Genomic DNA, 19,840 nt, shown 5'->3' with positions numbered 1-19,840 from the left:
GGAGGACATGTGTAGTTCTTGGCTGTAGGCACAAAAGACTGATCCTGATGGAGGATTATCGGGCATCTCCCCTCACTACCCTCCCGTATGAGTTGAGTGTTTTTGAGTATTGGATGTGCCATTCACTCTTACTGAGAGAACAGCTTTGTATCAGAGACTCAGACACTCTTCAGGACTAGTTCTTTTTTTGGGAAGGATTAGCCACCTCCCTTCTACCAGACTTACAAGGAATCCCTAAGACAGAATCAAGATGTCCTATGTGAGGAAGAAGGGAAGACCATTTTATTCAGAGCTTAATGTACTTTAGGCCATTTGCTAACCATTTTCAGACCTATCTCACAGGAATCTTATTCCTATTTTCCTTTATTGTGCTTAAACATTTATAGAGGTTGGGATAAAGTATGTGGGTTGAATAAATAAAAACAAGATAATGCAGTAGTGCAATATTAAACATTCTTGGCTTTTTCATGATTATCAATACTAAATTGAAGCTTTTCCTGAACTTGATAACTGTGAAACTTTTTAACATCGGCCAAACCTGGAAGTAAAAGCATTGTTTCTGACTTGTCTTTTAGATGATACTTTTAAACAAATTTTCAGTGTTTACTTAAGGCACTCTTTTTATCTGTCTTGTCCCCCTTGCTTTGAAGATAAGAATTATATGGTTCTGAGTTCTTTTATTTCCACCTTTCCTGGAAGGTATAGAAAGAACACAGGGGGACTAAGCACTTGTCACAGTATCCTGGAGTTTGAGTCACTCAGCAATTTTGTAAGGAAGATCTCTCAAACAAGATCAGGGATTGCAAGTAATGCCTCCCTCCTATTTCTAACTTGGAATGCATTAATTATTTCTAACCTCCATGTACAACACAATTTGGGGAGGTCTGTGTCACTTTTTAGAATTTCTACAACTCAGAGCTTCAGATGGTTACCATCTGTAGCATTGCGTCAGATTGAATGAATTCCTCTCAGACAAATTTCAAATCCATTAAGTTCTGGGGAAAGATCATTCAAAGAGCCTTAAGATTAACTGATTTTCTTGTCTTCGAAGGAAACAAGTGAACATTTAAACAGAAGGACTTCAGCCAGTTATAATCCACAAATCTGTCAGCAAAATGTATCTAGCATGTTCATAAAATTAGATGGGACTTTTTCCTCATTTAATGTCATTTTCAATTATGCACTCTGCATTATATAGAGATAAACTGTTTCTTGGTGGGTAGCCTATCTTTGGAAGTCTGGGACATGTTTTCTTCGCTTGTCAACTGGCTTCTGATTTGGTGCTTAGGGTGACATTTAGTCAGATATCAGGTTAAAAAATTAATACAAAATAGGTAAGTGCAAACCAATTTCCATTATAACCAATGAGAAGTAATTCATTCTTTCGACAGCTCACTGATCTGTACTGATTTTCCTAACTGGCTGAAACACTTTGTGATTCCTCTTTTTAAAATTTTTATCCAAGCTACTCTTCCAGTTATGTAACCTTCTCTGAGGGAAAACATTAGTTTCAACTTCCTTAAATGAATCTATGTTGTTTTCCTGATATAAATCACCCACAAAAACATGATAATCGCTACTTACCTCGTATCTCATATTGAGAGTCACCATGCACCATTATTGAAGAGGACAGAGCTGAAAAAGTAAATTGGGACTGAAATCCAGTCTACACCCAGCTTGACAAATTGTCCAGCAAGAAAAAAATGCAAAATTTTTTCAAACTGATGGCAGAAATTGTATTGGAAGCTGCATGGACACTATTATATCAGGTCTATTCCAAATCTATGTAAGTTAGATGTCACTATCTCAGTTTCACAGATGCAGAAACTGATTCTCCAAGAAGTAAACTAGTTCTCTCAGGATAACACAGTAAGTGGAGGAGTCAGATTTAAACTGTGGTCTGCAGCGCTGTCCAGTCCCTGCTTATTTCCCCTGAGCCATGAGGCTCCTACTGCATTAGTGATAGACCCACCTAGGAAAAGGCACTGTCTCCACTGAGCTGGACTACATTCAAAATGGCTGTCCCATGACCCTTCCCGTGGTTACGATGCTTTTGCTTATAGTTTATCTGGGTCATTCTCATAACATTGGCCAGTATGGATGTGGACATTTAGAGGAAAAAAAGCAAATTTGTGTTCAGTTGGTTCCTCCAGCTCTTTGCTTGCAGAATGAACATAAGGTTTCTCTCCTAGTTAGGTTCATTTTTGTGGTAAGAAAGACAAGCTCAAATAAAAGGGACAGTGGGAGGGATCATTATACAGCCACAGAGAGTTTGCAGGACACTCTGAAAACAGCTCAACACTAGGCCTTAGGAAGATCAAGAATCAAATATCTAGAAGGGCAGTTCTGCTTCGTGGTACTCTCTCCATTTCACCTTTCCCTGTCTTCTCTGGGTTAACTCTGCACATGTACTCTTTCTTCTCTGTTTCTCCTCATTCCCTTTTTCCTAGACTCTACTCGTTTGTAACTCTATGTGCATCTAGGCTGGAAATGGCAGCCTCAGCTTCAAGATTACATGACTTTGAAACCCCAACATCTGAAATTGCCATCTGTGTCTTCCAGTTCATATTCCCAAACTATGAGTCTCTTTGCCGTTGCTTTTCTTTCCAAGACATTTTATGGATGGTCCACCCATAGTTAGATGTCCGTCTCTAAGCCAATTAACGTATTCAAAGTGAACTGACTGAGTTATGTTAAAATCATCATTCTGTAGGAGCTGTGAGTGGGAGGAGCCCTCTGTTAGGTGCATAAATAGTAGGTACCAAAGTTAATCTCAAATGTGTCACAACTACTCTGGCACCAAATTGTGCTTGTCCTCAGATAGTCAACTACTTGGTAAGGAGCACTAATAGACCTGAAGTACAGCCAGGGGCCTAATAGTCATAGTCTTTTTCCAAGGAAGAGGTTGTTATGATAAAAATAAATGAGCCCAGCAGTAAGAGGAAGAGGAGGAAGTAATGGTTAGAATTCTAAAAAAAATAAATAAATAATAATTGGCTCTTTATATTTTCTTGTGTCTTTTCTCCTACCATCACTGAAGCCCAATGACTGGAGGAACTATTAGTTTTCTGCAAAAGTAATTGCATTTTTTTTTGCCATGAAAGGAATGACAAAAACCACAGTTGCTTTTGCATCAACCTAGTCTCTAAAAACTCACCTGAGTTGCATGTATGCCAGCGAAGAATTAATTCCAAGGTCTAATTTTCACCATTTGCTTTAAATTCCTCCTTTCATCTGTTTCCCTTGGTTGCACACACCTTGGACTTCAAGGGAAGGTATTCTCTTGCTTAGCCCTGTCTAGATTGACAAATTTCAGTTCATCCTCTTGGCTCTGGCATAATACTTTCTTAAGATGTTGCTTCCAATACACACCATGTGCTTCACCTAGGCATTCTCCACCTTGCCTTTTATCTTATTTTTATTTATTAGTAATAACTGTGATGGATAATATTTATTGATCATTCACTATAGATGCTGTCTTATGCCTTTTCATTGTCTTATCTAATTTAACTGTCACAAAACTGTATATGGTAGCTAATACCATTATCTTTTTTCTATAGAAAAGGAGATAAAATTTCAGAGAGATTGAATATTTTACCTAAGAAAACACAGTGACCAAGATGAATATAAACCTAGGTGTGATGAATTTTGGGGCATATACTCAAAACAATGAATGATTAACACCTACCACTGATTGAGTTTTCTGTGTGTGCATGATGAAGCTATGTCTAAGATGTGTCTCTTCCTTTAAAACATAAGTTTTAATGGGCAGAAACCTTAAAATATACCTCTGGTGTCCTCATAATGCAGACCTAGTTGCAAACACCAATTAAACTCTCAAATTCTAATTGTTTGTCTAAAGCATGCTTTAGCTATCAGAATTGTCCCAGGCAAGTTACAATAACATCAATTTCTTCTACTTAATTTCAGATTAGCATTCTGAGAATAAAAATATTGAAAGTTGTTATTCTGAATTTTGTACCCCAAAGATGGATACTACCTGACAATCATGAGTCACTATCATTATCTTAAACAGCTCTTTCTGAAGTAATTAGAATTATTAGAGTCAAGACATGTGATTATATGATTCATTGGTCTGTTCCTGTGATCAGTTTGCTTAATATAATTCTAAAATTGTCCCTAAAAACATTGCTGCACTCTTCCCTTCCTCCACTCGTTAATGGATCACTATATGGTAAGAAATGAATTGTTGCATATCCCACACGCAAAACCTGTGCTATGAAACTGCCTTTGTTATAGGCCGGCTTTAACACAATATTGTCATTATTGGCTAATAAAGATCGTAAAGTACCCTTCATCACCTCGGCTCTGCTTCCTCATCTTCCCAACAAGGCAATCTGCAAAATATTCAGAGCACTGTGTTCCCTAGTCACTGAAATAGGTAAAAAGGGGATATAAGAAGGGCTTTAGTCCATGTTCCATATAAGCAAACTTAGTCTGCTCATATTCCACATTTAGCCATTACTTATGTCTTAGAAGAGGACTTTAGGATTACCTTACTTTCTCCACCCCCACGTAAGCAAAACAAAACAAAATACATATTGTTTGTGCATCTAAACAGGCACACACCACACACACACACACACACACACACACACACACACACACACACATACACACACACACACACACACACACTCTCTCTCTCTCTCTCTCTCCTTTGATTCTAATTCACAAGATGTGGGTATAAGCAGGAGATGACCCAGACAGAAAGGATCAACACTCCTGTTACTGCCCAGCAGGTTCTCCTTGCCCACTGCCTAGACAGAGCTGATTTATCAAGACAGGAAGTTGTAATTGAGAAGGAGTTTAATTCATATAGAGTCAACTGTATGCGAGACTGAGTTTTATTATTATTCAAATCAGTCTCCCTGAAAATTTGAGGATGGCTTTTTAAAGAATAATTTGGTGAGTAGGGGTTGGGAAAGGGGGTGTGCCGACTGGTCAGGACAAAAATGAAATCATAGAGAGTTAAAGCTATCCTGTTGTGCTGTCAGTCCCTGGGGGGGGGTGGCCTCAAGACCAGATGAGCCAGTTTATCCATCTGGGTGGTACATCAGAATCCAGGGTCTGCAAAATATCTTAAGCACTGATCTCAGGTTTTTCAACAGTGACTCCTAAACCACAATTTCTCATCTCATGACTAACTTTTTAGTCCTGAAAAGGCAATCTAGTCCCCAGACAAGAAGAGGGTTTGTTTTTGGAAAAGGCTGTTATTGTCTTTGTTTCAAAGTTATAAATCAAGTTCCTTCCAAAGCTAATATGGCTGACGCCCCAAAATGAACCAGGACAGTTTGGAGGTTAGAAGCAAGAGGGAGTAGGTAAAGTCAGTTCTCTTTCATTGTCATAATTTCCCAGTTATAATTTTTGCAAAAGCAGTTTCATCCTCAGCTTTTAAGTGTCTGAAACGCCTGACTTCTGAGGTCTCTTTTTCTCCATTTGCCCCATTTTCCTTAGCTACTGCAGAAAGAGCACTGGGAGCAAAACAAATTCTGTATCTGTTTCTATTAATTGCCAGTTCTGTGTCCTTGGGCGAATTCTTGACTTTCTCAGAATCTGTTTCCACATCTGTGGAACAGTAGTGACAATAACTGCCAAAGAAAAATTTTGCTGAACAGAATTAAAAAGGCAAAGGAAACTTAATTCAAGACTATTGCATATTGAAGTCAATTCTGATGAAACAAGGCCAGAAGAATTTTTAAGTGTTGGGGTGAGCTAGGGGAAGAATACTGAAGGATGTTAGTGGGTAGATTGTTCCATAAGATCAGGCCATCTGTGTTTTCTCATTGGCACTGATCAAAGCCCCCTACCTTTCCATAGAGATGCGATCTAGGGGCACTATCGTCCTTGATGATTACATTTCAGAAGGATGGCTTTCACTTCCTCCAGAAAGATAATCCTGGGTTGTAAAACCAGCAAGAGGTGGGAGAAGATTTCCAACTCAAAGTGGCAGAGAAAGAATTACCAATACCAAGTTTTCTAAATGGAATGCTCAAAGAAAATGTAGGTCAGAGGCCTATAGTTATGAGGCTACCTGTTGAAAGTTTCATCAAGCTTAGGGAAACATTAAGACCTTTTGGTCATAATCAGCCTACCTTTTCTACATGGTTGTTGAGAGGAAAAAATAAGCTAATAAAGATCAAATTCCCCTTAAAGTTTCAAATGTATATGACAATGGGGAGGAGGAAGAAAAAGAGAAAGAGCAAGATAGTTATTATTCTTAGTCACTGAAAATGTCTGGAACATAGGGGGGAAAATATATATATATATATATATACACACACACACACACCCACACACACACACACCCACACCCACATATACACAAACATACATATATATACACACACACACATATACATGTATGTATAAACATCCATACCTACGTACATAAATGAATGAATAAGCAAAAAAATTATCCCCTTTTATCAAATAAGACCATTTTTCTGAAGAGAGTTATTTTCAGAAAAACAACAGAGCAAATAAATCAGGTTACTTTGTTTTGGGACCTCATTTATACAGTGAGCATAGACTATTCCCTGCTCATATGCTGTTTTCTCTTATATATTTTACTTAGGATCCAACAGATATCTGAGGATAATCCAAAAATTCTTTTTAATTCTGCTGAGGATTTCAAGAGTCAATCCCTACTCTTCTGTGAACTCTCTTCAAAAACAAAATAATTTAATTTAAAGAAAATCCAGCAAGGCTAAATCAATGCACTCTTAGGCCTATGGTAAATAGTTTGGCAGATGAATTTAGTTATTTCCAAATCTGTACATGATGGAGAGGACCTTCAATAAAAATACTGGGTCATCTGGAAGATGTACCCCTGTTCTACATTGATGAATGTTGGTAGATTGGTGAACTAGCTACTGGGTGGTGCTTACAACCACATAATTTAGAGACATATTGTATTAACCCTGGCAAATTCTATTGTGTGCCATATGGGCAAATTATTTTATCATTTGGAGGCTCAGTTTCCCTATCTAGAAAGGTGAAAATGTAATAATAATCACCTCCCAAGATTGTAATGAGAATTAAGTGGGATGCAGTACCTAACACTGCCTAGCCTATAGTAGAGCACCCAAATTAGAGTTATAATGCCTTTGCTGTTATCATTAGCCTACACATTTAGCCTATCATTAGTCTAGTTGATAACAGTGTTGATCTGAAATGCTTAGACTGTTCATATATCTAAGACTCCTAGTTAGCCACCATCTTTTGGACAGCTCTGCAGGTCTCTTTTTCTGCTTGTGATTTTTCCAGAGAAATTGGTCTCAAGGGTTTAAAATTTTCCCAGGGGCTTCCTGAAGGTCAGGGTCTATCTTGTGGGAATGTGTTCTTCTCAATGAGTCGAGGCTAAGCACAAGAATTTGTGGTTTTTAGTAGAATGGAGCTTGGATCAGCAAGATGGAATTTGGTCATAGAGTAACCCAGAAATCCAGTCCTTATAGAGACATCAACCTGACTGATACCGGGTAAGAGATGCCTGTTGTGTGTGCTTTACACAAGAGATTATTTATAACTGATGAAGTTTAAAAACATCCCCATTACTCATTACCCTAATTTAATAAAACACCTTGTCAGTTAAAATAGTGATGCATGAAACAGGTTTTGTTCCTAATATTCATCATCTGCCAAAGTAGATTTGGGAGGACACTAACAATATGAAATGAGTGCCCAAGCATTTTACTTCCTGGTTTATCCAAAACCTGTGGCCTCAGTCAAAGAAGTCAGCATTGACATATCAAGCACTAGCAAATGCAGAAACTCTCCCAGTGAAACGTCTGCAAAGGAGAAAAGAAGCAGCTTCTATGTTCTGGCCTTTTATGATGGAATATACCTGTCCTCACGCTTTTTAGACTTACTCTGTGTGACAAGGCATGAAAAGGGAGGGCAGAGTTTATCTACTTGCTGCTTTAACCTTATTTGAGCGACCACATGACAAAGTTGGGGAGAATAAAATGTTACTGCTTTAGTGGGTGTTCAGTCAAGAAATTTAGCTTAAAGATGGGCCAAGTGACCAGAATTTTCTGGTTGCAAAGATCAGATGTCAACAACATCTGAAGGTTTCTTCAGCATGGATGGTGAAGTCCTCCACAATTTAACTACAGCTTTGTCTTTCCTTGTGGTCCACCTGAGCCCTTTGCTCTGACCATGCCATGTTCACCTTTGACTCCGTTCTCACTTTCCTTACTCATCAACTCCTTTCTCCATCTGACTCCGCCCACCCTTGGAGACACTACTTCTGCTCTGACACTGTCTTTAGTTGCCCCAATGCATTAAAGATTATTGACCTTTGCTTCCTTTAAATACTCTATTTAATACTTTAAATAGAGTATTCTTGTAGTTAAATCTTGCAGTAATTAAATATGTAGGCTCAGGAGCCAGCTAGCCTGGGACAGAAGGCTGGCTGTTTCATTTACCAGTGGAGAGGCCTTGGGAAAGTTTCTTCAACTTGGTGTGCATTTTGTCATATATGAAGTAAGGATACTAATAGTACAATAACAGCATCATTGTGAGGACTGAAGAGCTCATATTGTTTTCAAAGCAGTGTCTGACAAAAAGTGATTCTACCTTTATATGGGTATTCTTTTTGGTAAGTGGACTGTACTTCATTTGAAGGCAGGAATTATCATGTACATGTGTTTATATCTTCAAAAACCCTTGGAGTTGGCAGACACTAAAATGAGTATGAATTGGTTTAATTAATTATTACATATGGGCTCTTAGTGATTATGATGTGCTGTGAATTAGCTTTACTTTCTTTTTTTCCTTCATTAACAACCAATATATTTGAGTACATAGCATATTTTAGGATCTGGAAATATACAAAGGGTCATAGTTCTACCCTCAGGAAAATGGATACATATATCCATAAATAAATGATTGAAATATGGAGAAAACAGTACATTGACATGGTTAAACACAGGAGCCATGGGAGTACAGACAGGGACAGATGACCCAAAGGGATCCCATGGAAGCTTTATATATAACCAACACTTACAACTGTAGTGACATTTCTGACAAAGGCATTCTCCTTTCAGTACCAAGGAATATATGGGTGGTGAAACTAGCTAACCGGAGAGGCACCTTAAGCTTTAAAGGAAAAACCATTTTTGGAGAAGCCTGAGTCAGAATTGACAATATTTCTTGAGACACAAGAAGAGTTCAAGTTAACCCAATTTACTTTGGTATTGTTTTTCTTTGTAAATATTCATTTAAAAAGGCAAGGGGGGAACAGAAATAACCCTTAAGTGTAGAGCTGGGATTCCTTTGGACCTCCACTGCCATGCAAAAGTTTGAAGGTATATTCAGAACTACTTTAGCTGAGTCAAATAGTTTTCTTTGTTGCCAGGTTCAGGCAAGAACCAGGCAGCAAGCCACCTATGACTTAATTACTAGGCCATATTAAACCATGGCAATTTAATTGCAATTAGTGCTATAATAATGTATTTATAAAACACCAGTATATGCATTTGCGTTTGACAATCCATTTACTTTCAGCCTGGTACTATGTGTGTCCCATTAAATTACAAAGCGCAAGGTCATTAACCTACAATTCTACTTGTGATCATGTTATTAAATTGCATCCTGTCCCTTCTCTGGCTGAGACAAAATTGTTAGATCATTTATCTGTAACTATTTAATTTCCCTCTTATCTTCTGAAAGCTTTTATTGTTGCTAACTAAGCAGGTGTGACCTGTGGGGAAATCACTTGGCACTTCTTTAACATCTGGGCAGGATCCAAAATTTGGTTGGCTTGCTTTAGTGGTCTTATTTTCCTCTTATTTGCTTTTGGTCATTAGTGATTTTGGCAGATCGATACATGTTTTCATGTTCAGAATCATTAGAGTTTTGGGGACATTAAAGAGAACACTTGGCATGTGGCATGTGACCAGGTGTGCCATGTATGTACTATGGAACAAAACACTTCCTCTCTTTCTGAAGCCAAGGTGGCACTTAGTGTTGAGTGTTCAAGGTTCTTTGGCTCAGTGTTATGGATAATGAGTCTGGCATTTGTACTATAGAACTTCCCAGATAGATTCTTTCTCATGGATAAAACCTATCTCTTATCAACACAGAGCACAAGGACTCCTGTTCCAGACCAGCTGTCATATGTACCTCACTGGGTATGTGTCCCAGAGACTGGATAGTTTAATACAACTTGTGTTCATAAATGAAGAATGAAATAAATAGAAGGGGACTACCATTTGTTTTCCTTTTTTGACTTATTGATTCATACTGAATGTGAAAGACCGTAACTCATGGTCTCTCAAATAATTTCCTGTTAAAATGCTATAAGAGAGAGATTACTGTAAACCCAATTTACAAGAAACTGGGACCCAGAGAGAAAAATTTACTAGTGTAAGTTTGCACAGTTACTAGGTGATATGGTTTGGCTATGTCCTCACTCAGATCTCATCTTGAATTGTAGCTGCCATAATCCCCATGTGTCATGGGAGGGACCCAGTGGGAGGTAATTGAATCATGGGGGTGGGTTTTTCCCAGGCTGTTCTCATGATAGTGAATAAGTCTCATGAGATCTGATTGTTTTATAAAGGGCAGTTCCCCTCACACGCTCTCTTGCTTGCCACCATACAAACTGTGCCTTTGCTCCACCTTCGCCTTCCACCAGGATTGTGAGGCCTCTCCAGCCATGTGGAACTGTGAGCTCATTAAACTCTTTCTTCATAAGTCACCCAGTGTTGGGTATTTCTTCATAGCAGTATGAAAATGGACTAATACACTAGGTAGTTGAGCTAGGATTTATAGTCAGGACTGTAGGACTCCAAAATGCTTTGTGACAAATCACAATTTAGTTATCATCTATTATGTGCAGAACTAACTCTGTTTCCCTGAGTTTAGGTATCTTGTCTAAGGATTAAGCATATTTGGCGTTCATCTTCCTTCTCTTTTTGCTGACCCTCTACTGACCACATTATTACTTGCTAAGATGTTTTACACTGAAGGAAAGAAGGAGCAGACGTAGAAAGTATAAAGCAAATATAGTCAAATTTCAAATCCTGGTAACTGTTGATCAACAAAGCATCATGTACATATTTAAGACCCAAATATGAAGGAATGAATGTATGAATGAAGAAAGAAAGGTGTTTTATTGAACTTTTCTTCAAATGAATATACTCTCTTTTTTAACAGAGCCATATATATTCATCCCCAGAGTAGTGTTCTTGCTGAAGAATGTCCAGCTTCACCATTGAGATAATAGTTTAGTAGAGGATTGGTAGGGTGGTGGCATTGAAGAGCACTTTGTATAAGTTCGGCTGCCAAGAGTGTGAAGAGAGAAGCAAGTGACAGAGTGAACATGTTTTCAGAATACCTGTCTGCAAGAAAAATACCTCATCTGTGCAGTGTCGTGATCTGTACTTGGAGTTCATTATTGGGCATCAATGATATACTAGAGACTACATCAGGTCCCAAACATACAATGGTGGAAACAGTATACATGATTCATATTCTCTTATGTATGTATTCATATATCTCATGTATATCCAAGTAAAGTCAATGAATAGATTGTAAATTGAGAAAATTCCTTCCAATTCTCTACTTCTCAATGCTTCTCTCCACTGTCCCTTGTGATTGGCAGAACACATCAAGTAAAGGGACTGAGTGATGCTTCAGCTGTATCCAAGGTTATCGGATTTATATTTAGAATCTCATTCCCTCAGCACTTCTTTCAACCCATGAGTTGTGGATTCAAATACAATTTCCATTAGTCCATATTCAGAGAGGCTGACTGAATACTTTGGCTTAAGTGATAGTAACATTTAAAATACCCTCAGGACCTGAAGTGATTGCCAGACTGCAGAAATCTGTGCTGGGGAGAAACAATGCAATTAAAGTTGGTCACACATGATACAGATACTCTTTTTCTGGGTCAAAGAGAATTTTGGTGACATTTTCTTGTGAGTAAATAATTGACAATGAATATATGCAGTCAGATTATATATAGAGGAAAGGGTCAGCTCAATATTTTATCAGATTTTGAATACCTATTGTAGAATGAGATTGGCATCGTGACTTTATTATGCTGTGTTCTACCATTAGCATTCATACCTGTTAGGGTATGTCTGATTGACTAGTTGAGGCGGTTTGCCAATTAGTTATCTTATATGAGACCAGGCTGCATCCTGAGAGACAGCTCTTCCTCAGAGAGATGGAGTTTTTCTTACAGTTCCCTGATCAGGGAAAAGAGGGTCAATTCTGAATATAGCATTAAAGGCTTAGAGCATATCCCCATTGGGGTCCTGATATTTTTTCTCCTTTCATCTGAGTAGGTTTAAGTGCTTGAAAAATAGAGAATGTGTATCGTCCACATTTTAAATTCCTTATATTTACCATGGTACCTGATCCTTAGTAGGCAATCAATAAATATTTCTGAATCAATAAAAAGTACAGGGTTTGGGTTGTGGTTAGTGAAATGCTTGGAATTCGAGTTAGTTCTATGTTCCAGGCACTGTGCTAAGCAGTGTACATATATCCTTCATTAGCTGCAATAGCCTTTTGGAGTAGATGATGACATTATTATCCTTCTTTTCAAATGAAGAAACTGAGGTTCAGAAAAGATAAATTAATTAGTTAAGTTCACATGGCTGATGAGAAAGGATTTGACTGAGGATTATACGACTCTCAATCTCATGGAACCTCCCAAGTATTTTTGTGCCAACTTCAACCTTAATCTCTAGCATAGTATTAAGCCACAGTATGAAAACTGAGAAAATTTTCCAGCATCAACAATAATATTAATATAAAGTAGTTGATGACATATTATGAATATTAAATACTCCATGCACCTAGGCTCTCTTAGAATCTGAGAGTGAGGATATACTATAAAGATTAATCAATTGATATTTTTCCTTCATTATATTCTAGGTTATAGTTAATAATGTTGCTGCTGTTGATGAATATGTGTATCTATCTGAATAATGAAGAATGTAATAAATCCCCCTTGATATTATTTCAGTATTTGAGTTCAATATTCAGTTTGTAACTGAAGATCTACCTCCAAATTCTTTTTACTTCCTAGTTTATTGGAGGGAATTGTATAAATTCCCTTTAGTTTTTTTTTTGTTTGTTTGTTTTTTGTTTTATTTTGAAACGGAGTCTCGCACTTTTGCCCAGGCTGGAGTGCAGCAGCGCAATCTGGGCTCACTGCAAGCTCCGCCTCCCAGCTTCATGCCATTCTCCCGCCTCAGCCTCCCAAGTAGCTGGTACTACAGGCGACCGCCACCACGCCCAGATAATTTTTTGTATTTTTAGTAGAGCCGGGGTTTTACCACGTTAGCAAGGATGGTCTCGATCTCCTGAGCTCGTGATTCGCCCTCCTCGGCCTCCCAAAGTGTTGGGATTACAGGCATGAACCGCCACGCCCGGCTATTTTGTTTGTTTTTTAGGTTGTTTTGTATTGGATATTTCTGACTGGAAACAGAATGAGTTTTACTAAATACAGCATATATTTCTTCCAGTTCTGGATCCATATTTTCTGCAGACCATTTAGTGGAATGGTGTTATGGCTGGGAATGCATACTCCTTTACATCTCAGTCTGGAATTGACATGAGTCTTTCTGAATTTGAATTATCTGCATTGGAATTAGACTCTGGAACACTTAAAGTCTTACTTGTCTGTAGCTGAAAGATCTTGGGAAATGTTCCTTGTGTGATGACTACATTGAGTGCATTACTCTAAGGAAACCTAAGGCACCTGTGAATTTTTATAGCTGAATTTTGTTGGACCAATTATACAGTTATACAAAGTTTTAAACTCTGCTTCATGAATCACATGGACAACTTCTTCTTCACTAATAATACCTGAGGATTCAGCTTCTGTTTGCCTTTGTTATTGAACATGTTAAGAAAATCATATTTATGTGCCTGTCTGAGAGTTTTCTGACATTTGATATATATTCATTTATCTGCCCTCCAGGTTTTTTTTTTTTGGTAGTTTTTGGTGGAAGTCTGACTACCCTACTGGATTATTTATGTAGTTATATGTTTTTAATATGAAGTATAATAAAACTGGTTTTAAATAAGAATATAAAGCTACTCGAAAATAATAAAGATTAAATCAACATTTTAAACGCCTCTTTATTAGGCTTTGAAATACTGCTGAGTTCATTTCTTTCTTTATCTCTCTTCAGCAGATTCAGTCTTTTTTAATGATTAATTATATTAGCTATGTTTCATGATTCAGTAGAACTGTAATAACATTTTAGATGCACAATCATTTATCACCCAAGCAGAGAGGCTCCTATTTTGTTCTCTGGGTTTCACTTTATCCATTTAGTATAAATACCTAACCTTATAATCTTTCAAATTCAAATATCTCTGGATTGGAAGCTAAACTTACTTGAGATAGGAAGTTGAACTCAAATTATCTAAGCACTCAATATGGGAATCATATTATCTACACTAAAAATTAGAATATTCCATGTGATAAAGAATTATTGTTTGTTGATTGGTAAATATATTCACATAAGCTTTATTACCCTCATGGATATTAATAAATTTAATGTAAAATGATGGCTGTATCATAAATTTGATTGTTTCATTTGACTTAGCTGTTTTTTTTACCTTTTTCTTATTTTTTTCTACAGGTTTGATGTAAACATATTCAGCAAGTTCTATAGTTAAATACACTTGCTTAATACACATGAAGCAACTAAAGATAATGGAAGATAATTATGTGACACTTAGACATGTGTTCTAAATTAAGCACTTAATATGTGACCCAAACACCTCTTGCATTGAGTCTTGACATGAGCACCAGTTGTAGAGTCCTTAACCTAAGTTTATGATAAGCTTCAGTGAAATTACATGCATATCTACAATTATATGTACATATACTTTCATCTAATAAATTCTACTGAAATGATGGTTTCTCCATTGGTGAAACCAAAAACAATAGATTTTATTTCCACTAAATTCCCTTCTACCTCTCAAATTCTGATCATTCATATTGCGTGTACTGCTCCCTTCCCTTTTCCTTTCCTTCCTTAGATAATGTAGTCAAATTTCCTACTTTTATAGATGAAAACAAATCTGACAGTTAATGACTCTCTAAGTTGGGTTATGGTGATAGAATTGAGAAATGAGGAATAAATTCACTAAGCCAGAAAGAAAAGTTGGGCTTTTTAACAAAGTGGAGGACTAGGTGCAGCTATAGAGGTCCAGGAAATAGAGTCCAACATTGTAGAGTCATAGAAATAATAAAAAAAAGTAGTGGGTCAAGGCAGAAAACAGTACAGAGCAATTCTTTTGAGGAGATATTATAGTGTGATGTCCCAGGCTCATACAAATATGCTGTGTTAAGGGACATGGAAGAGCCAGCTGTGTTTAGAGAGTATAGCAAGAAGCCCAAATAGATTGCTCTGCTGTTTCCCTTCCATCCTACTTCTTACACTTAGGTTTTTTCTCTGCAACAACGAATTCAAAAACTTCTTGAGAACTTAAAGCTTGTGGAATGAACTAGATGAACATAAATGAGGACAATTTTGGACTTTGGCAATGAAGTCATGGATTATCACCCCAAATAAACACAGAAGACAGATTGCAAATTCAAATCAGAAACACATATGTGGTTCATTGAGCATCAGCTCAAAGCGTAGCCCCTCCGTGTCACATAATGGCAAGGGGACATGTGTCTGAGAAGGGATCTCATGTAGAATTCAAGAGCTGCTTGCTGCCTGGATATCTGATATACTGAGAGATAAGGTCTTTGAATGATTTCTTGGGGACATTTCAACCACCAGGATTTAGATGATTGTCTAAGGTCATTAAGTAAACAAAATATGTGGGGGAAAATGGCATGGGATTTTAGAGGCCAAATGACACAAATTAAGTCAACATAGTAATTTCATCACTAAGCAGCTTCCCCATGTGAAAAAAATGCAGAGACTCATGGGGTTGGATTCAGGATTTAATTAGATGATACACATGGCAGAACTTCGTAAACCTCTTTATAAATGTTAGCTTATTTATTTAAAGGATAATATATTTGTCCCTTGGACTGGCAAGGCCCAGAGTCCATTTGGAAGTTAAGCTTGCAGGCAGTAAACAGATCAGTGCTCAAATGGGGCACAGTGGGAACCTCTCCCTCTGCAGTTTGTCCCTACAGTGCAGCTGGAGGCAGCCAAGCATCCTGAGCCAGCGACAGCATGAGGCCCATCAGAACTCCTGCCAGGGCTGCCCTTTCCTCTGTGGGGAGATTTTCCAGTGAAATGTTTTTGTCATTTCTCTGGGGAAGAGGGATTGAGACCAGGAGAGAGTTCAAAAGGAGCTAAATCCAGGATGGGTCAACAGCTCCTAAGCGTGGTGGTGGAGCAAACATTTGCCCTTGCACTTTTCTGTCTTGAATGAAAGATAATTTAGCTTCTCTGAGGGAAAAAGTATCCAATGTCAGTAATGTCAGAATAAAATGAGGTCCTTCTGTTTATATATCCGAGCAGCATGATGTAGTAGGAGGGGATCTAGACTTAGAGGGGGTCAATCTGGTCCCTTCACTAACTCACCGTGGAATCATAAGGAGTTCATTTGACCTCTTGTTTTCCCATCTGTAAAAATGGGATATAAAAATCTGTCCTATTTTCCTTATGAGCTGTTAAAAAGTTTATCTGAAAATTGTTTAAAAGCATACAAAATTATATAAAAATATGTTCCTCCCTTTTTTTCATTGTTTATATTGTAAGATAAATCCAATTTTGCCTCACTTATAAAACACCAGATTATACCTACTTCTGACTCAAAAATCAGCACTGCAGTAAATTACTACTGCGTCAGTTCTTAAAGTTGTGCCTTAGGGAGGATGTGTAGGAGCTGAAAGAGTGTGCACTTTAAAAATAGGTAGACCTGGGTTTAAATTCTTGCCAATCATTTACTTACTAAATAATCAGGAAAGATTTTCTTAAACTTCCTGGGACTCAGTTGTCTCTCTTGTAAAATGGTCAAAAGTATGCCTTTATCATAGAAGTAATGCAAAGTACAGGATATATCATAGGCCTCTATACAATATCTGTACCCCAAGAGTAGATTCTAGCTAATCATTAACTCTATTCCATCCACCCCGTACAGTATTAAAATGAGACACATGAGTGGTGTAAAAGTGTGAAGGTCTTTACCAGACATTTAACAACTTTTGCTCTTTTTTGGATTTTTCACCTGAACAAAGTATATGAGAGTAATGTCATGTGGACATGTTAAGGAAACATTTAAAAAAGTAAAAGCACATTAAAGGACACATCAGTGGGTTCGAGTGAGAGAGGTGTAATTTCCTTGTGAGGATTCAGTTCTTGAATTTAGAAAAGTTTTTATATAAAATGAACATAGTGACAAGCATATCTGTAATAGATGTGGAAGGAATATTAGTATTAGAGACATATTTTTTTCTTTTGTGTAATTTTCTCTTCAACAGGTCATAAGTTTACATTGGACATCAGTTTTCTTCTTTGTAAAGTGATGTAGTTCATACAAGGCCTTTTCCAGCACTCACATTTCCTAGACCTACGTTGCTCTGTTCATATTTCTGAGTCTTTGGCTTGGAGGAATTCATCCCTAAAAGAGGAAGCTTGGGGGCAGGCAGCAGACAAAGTCCAGGTGTTAACATGAGTGAATGTTCACATTTCCGGCTTCACTTCAGTCTCTCTGAAATCCATCCCTGCGAATGGCCAGCGCTCTGCTTAATGAACATTTGCACTGGCACATTATACTGCAGGCCAACCAATGACCACCCCACCATGAGCCCAAGTCTCCTTCAGGGAGGGGCTTGTTTTATGGTTCCTTTTGGTTGGAGTTAATACAGTGGAAGCTCATTATAATCCCAGTGCTGATCAAAAGTGAAAAAGACATCTGCATCACCAAAAGCATTAGGGCGAATTTAACATGATGCATACTTAATTCTGTAGGCACAGACTCTAAAATGGCTGATAAAAACAGACACTTTTTTATTTATAAAGGTGTTTGCACTCTGCTGTGGCTGCCCATGTGGAGGCAGAATGTGGATCACTTTTCAGCAGGATGTAACAACTAGGGTGTGGGCGACCCATCCAGTTCTCAAGGGAAAACATTGACAGGGTTCTAACAGTTTCCTTGAAAACAGAATGATTTGAGTTACAGCATGGGGACTTCAGGCCCTTCCTCTTAATCTGGTTCAGTGTTTCTTTCACTTTAGCATGTATAGGTATAACCGTATAGGGCCGTATATTTCCAGGTGCACATATTGCACATTATGGATGACTCAGGAGATTTTCCAGGACAGTTTTGGCAACATGCAATTCTTTTGTTATATGCCGAATGTACAGTCTGCTTACTCCTCTACCCTTTCATGTTAGAGATGACCACAGACTCCCTGACTATCATAAAATGTAGTCCACAGGTATAGGAATATTTCACCACTCTCTCCAGGGTAGGGTTGACTTCTTCTAAAGGTTTCAATCACACTTCCATCAAAATCAGGACAAAGGTGCCGAATACAACTCTCTTTCCACATCAGCTGCCAAGCACCTGAGCTCACAGGAAGACACCTAGCTCAGCTTTGCTATTTTCCTTTGTTCCAGGACTGTGGTGTCGGAATTAATAGCTGCAGAGACACACCTGTTCATGATTAATGGCCTAATCAGAGGAGTATCTCTTAAACTTGCAGAAGTTGTTTATTTTCTTACTTTAAGGATCCTAACTGCATGTCCTACCTTTTCGGTCTAGCATTTGGTCATTCTTTATATAGCAATGTGACCTCTTTGTTGTTGTTATTCTTTTTGACTGTGTGTTTTTGTGTATTATTTGGTAAACAGTAGTGCTCACTGAAGGCAAAGCTGCAAAAAGGTATCAGGAAACTAGAGGAACAAAGGGGACATGTTTCTGGTCTGGTTCTCTTGACCTCTTGTCTTGGAGAGACCACCAAAGAGCCCTGGCCCTCTGGACCCCCCAGTTCACCTCTGTAATGGGCCTTGTGACCACATGATCTGCTTTGCTAGGGACACTCTTAGTTTATGCCACGTTCACTTGTCCTGGTTTGCAAGATTTATTTCATGGTTACACTAACAGTGGAGAGAGTGATTGTATCTTCTCCACAGGGTTTCTGTGAAGATTAAAGGGACTACCCCCAAGTGGGGTGGAACTTGTATGAAAGACACTATGCAGTTGAGGACACGCACTTGTCTTTGGGATACAAAGGGAAGAAATGTACTTAAATGAATTTGCCTATACAGGGTAGAAAGTAGGTTGGGGTTATTTTAAGGATACAGTGCTATCAAGGATTTCATGAATATGGAATTGAGAAGCTAAAAATCTATGAGGACATTAAAACCGTGTCTCCTTCTTTCCGTTTATCTTTGATTTTGCCCCTGTCTCTGATCTTTTCCCACATCTTAATTTCTGTCTCTTTTTACCTTGTTATATTTCTCTGAGTCTCTGAGATCTCTCATTTCTGCTTTTGATTCTTTCTCCTAGGTAGAAATTCACACCTTCTATTTTACTCTTTCTGCTTTCTCCTTTCAAAATTTCATTTCTACAGAACACTGGATATGTGCCCTCTTATGTCAGATGTGTCTGCCAACTGATTACGGTCTTGTGTCTCTTTTAGTTCTGATCAAATAAGGCTAGGAGCCCCTCTTCCAGGGGTTGTGGGGAGGTTATGGGCATAACACACCAAAGTATAATAATACATTTGCCTGTATAATTTCTTGCTGAATATCCTCATGAATATGTAGGTCAGATAGGGCTGAAGCTAGGTGTTTAAGGATCTGAGTTTCATCAAAACATAACCTATCACTACTAGCAAACATAAATTCAGTTATTTCAAACA

General features: G+C 37.9%; 1 long non-coding RNA gene across 1 annotated transcript in view; it reads right to left on the bottom strand.

The window, feature by feature from the left end:
* Positions 1–19,840, bottom strand: part of LOC144331024 (uncharacterized) — a 134,070-nt gene that overhangs the window by 76,260 nt on the left and 37,970 nt on the right. Inside the window, exon 3 of the long non-coding RNA XR_013397859.1 lies at positions 1,585–1,635. This is a non-coding gene — a long non-coding RNA (uncharacterized LOC144331024). The remainder of the gene's footprint in view (positions 1–1,584; positions 1,636–19,840) is intronic.

Source organism: Macaca mulatta, chromosome 9 (assembly GCF_049350105.2).
Source record: "Macaca mulatta isolate MMU2019108-1 chromosome 9, T2T-MMU8v2.0, whole genome shotgun sequence".
In the NCBI taxonomy this organism is placed as follows: domain Eukaryota; kingdom Metazoa; phylum Chordata; class Mammalia; order Primates; family Cercopithecidae; genus Macaca; species Macaca mulatta.
This window is presented reverse-complemented; position numbering and strand designations above follow the sequence as displayed.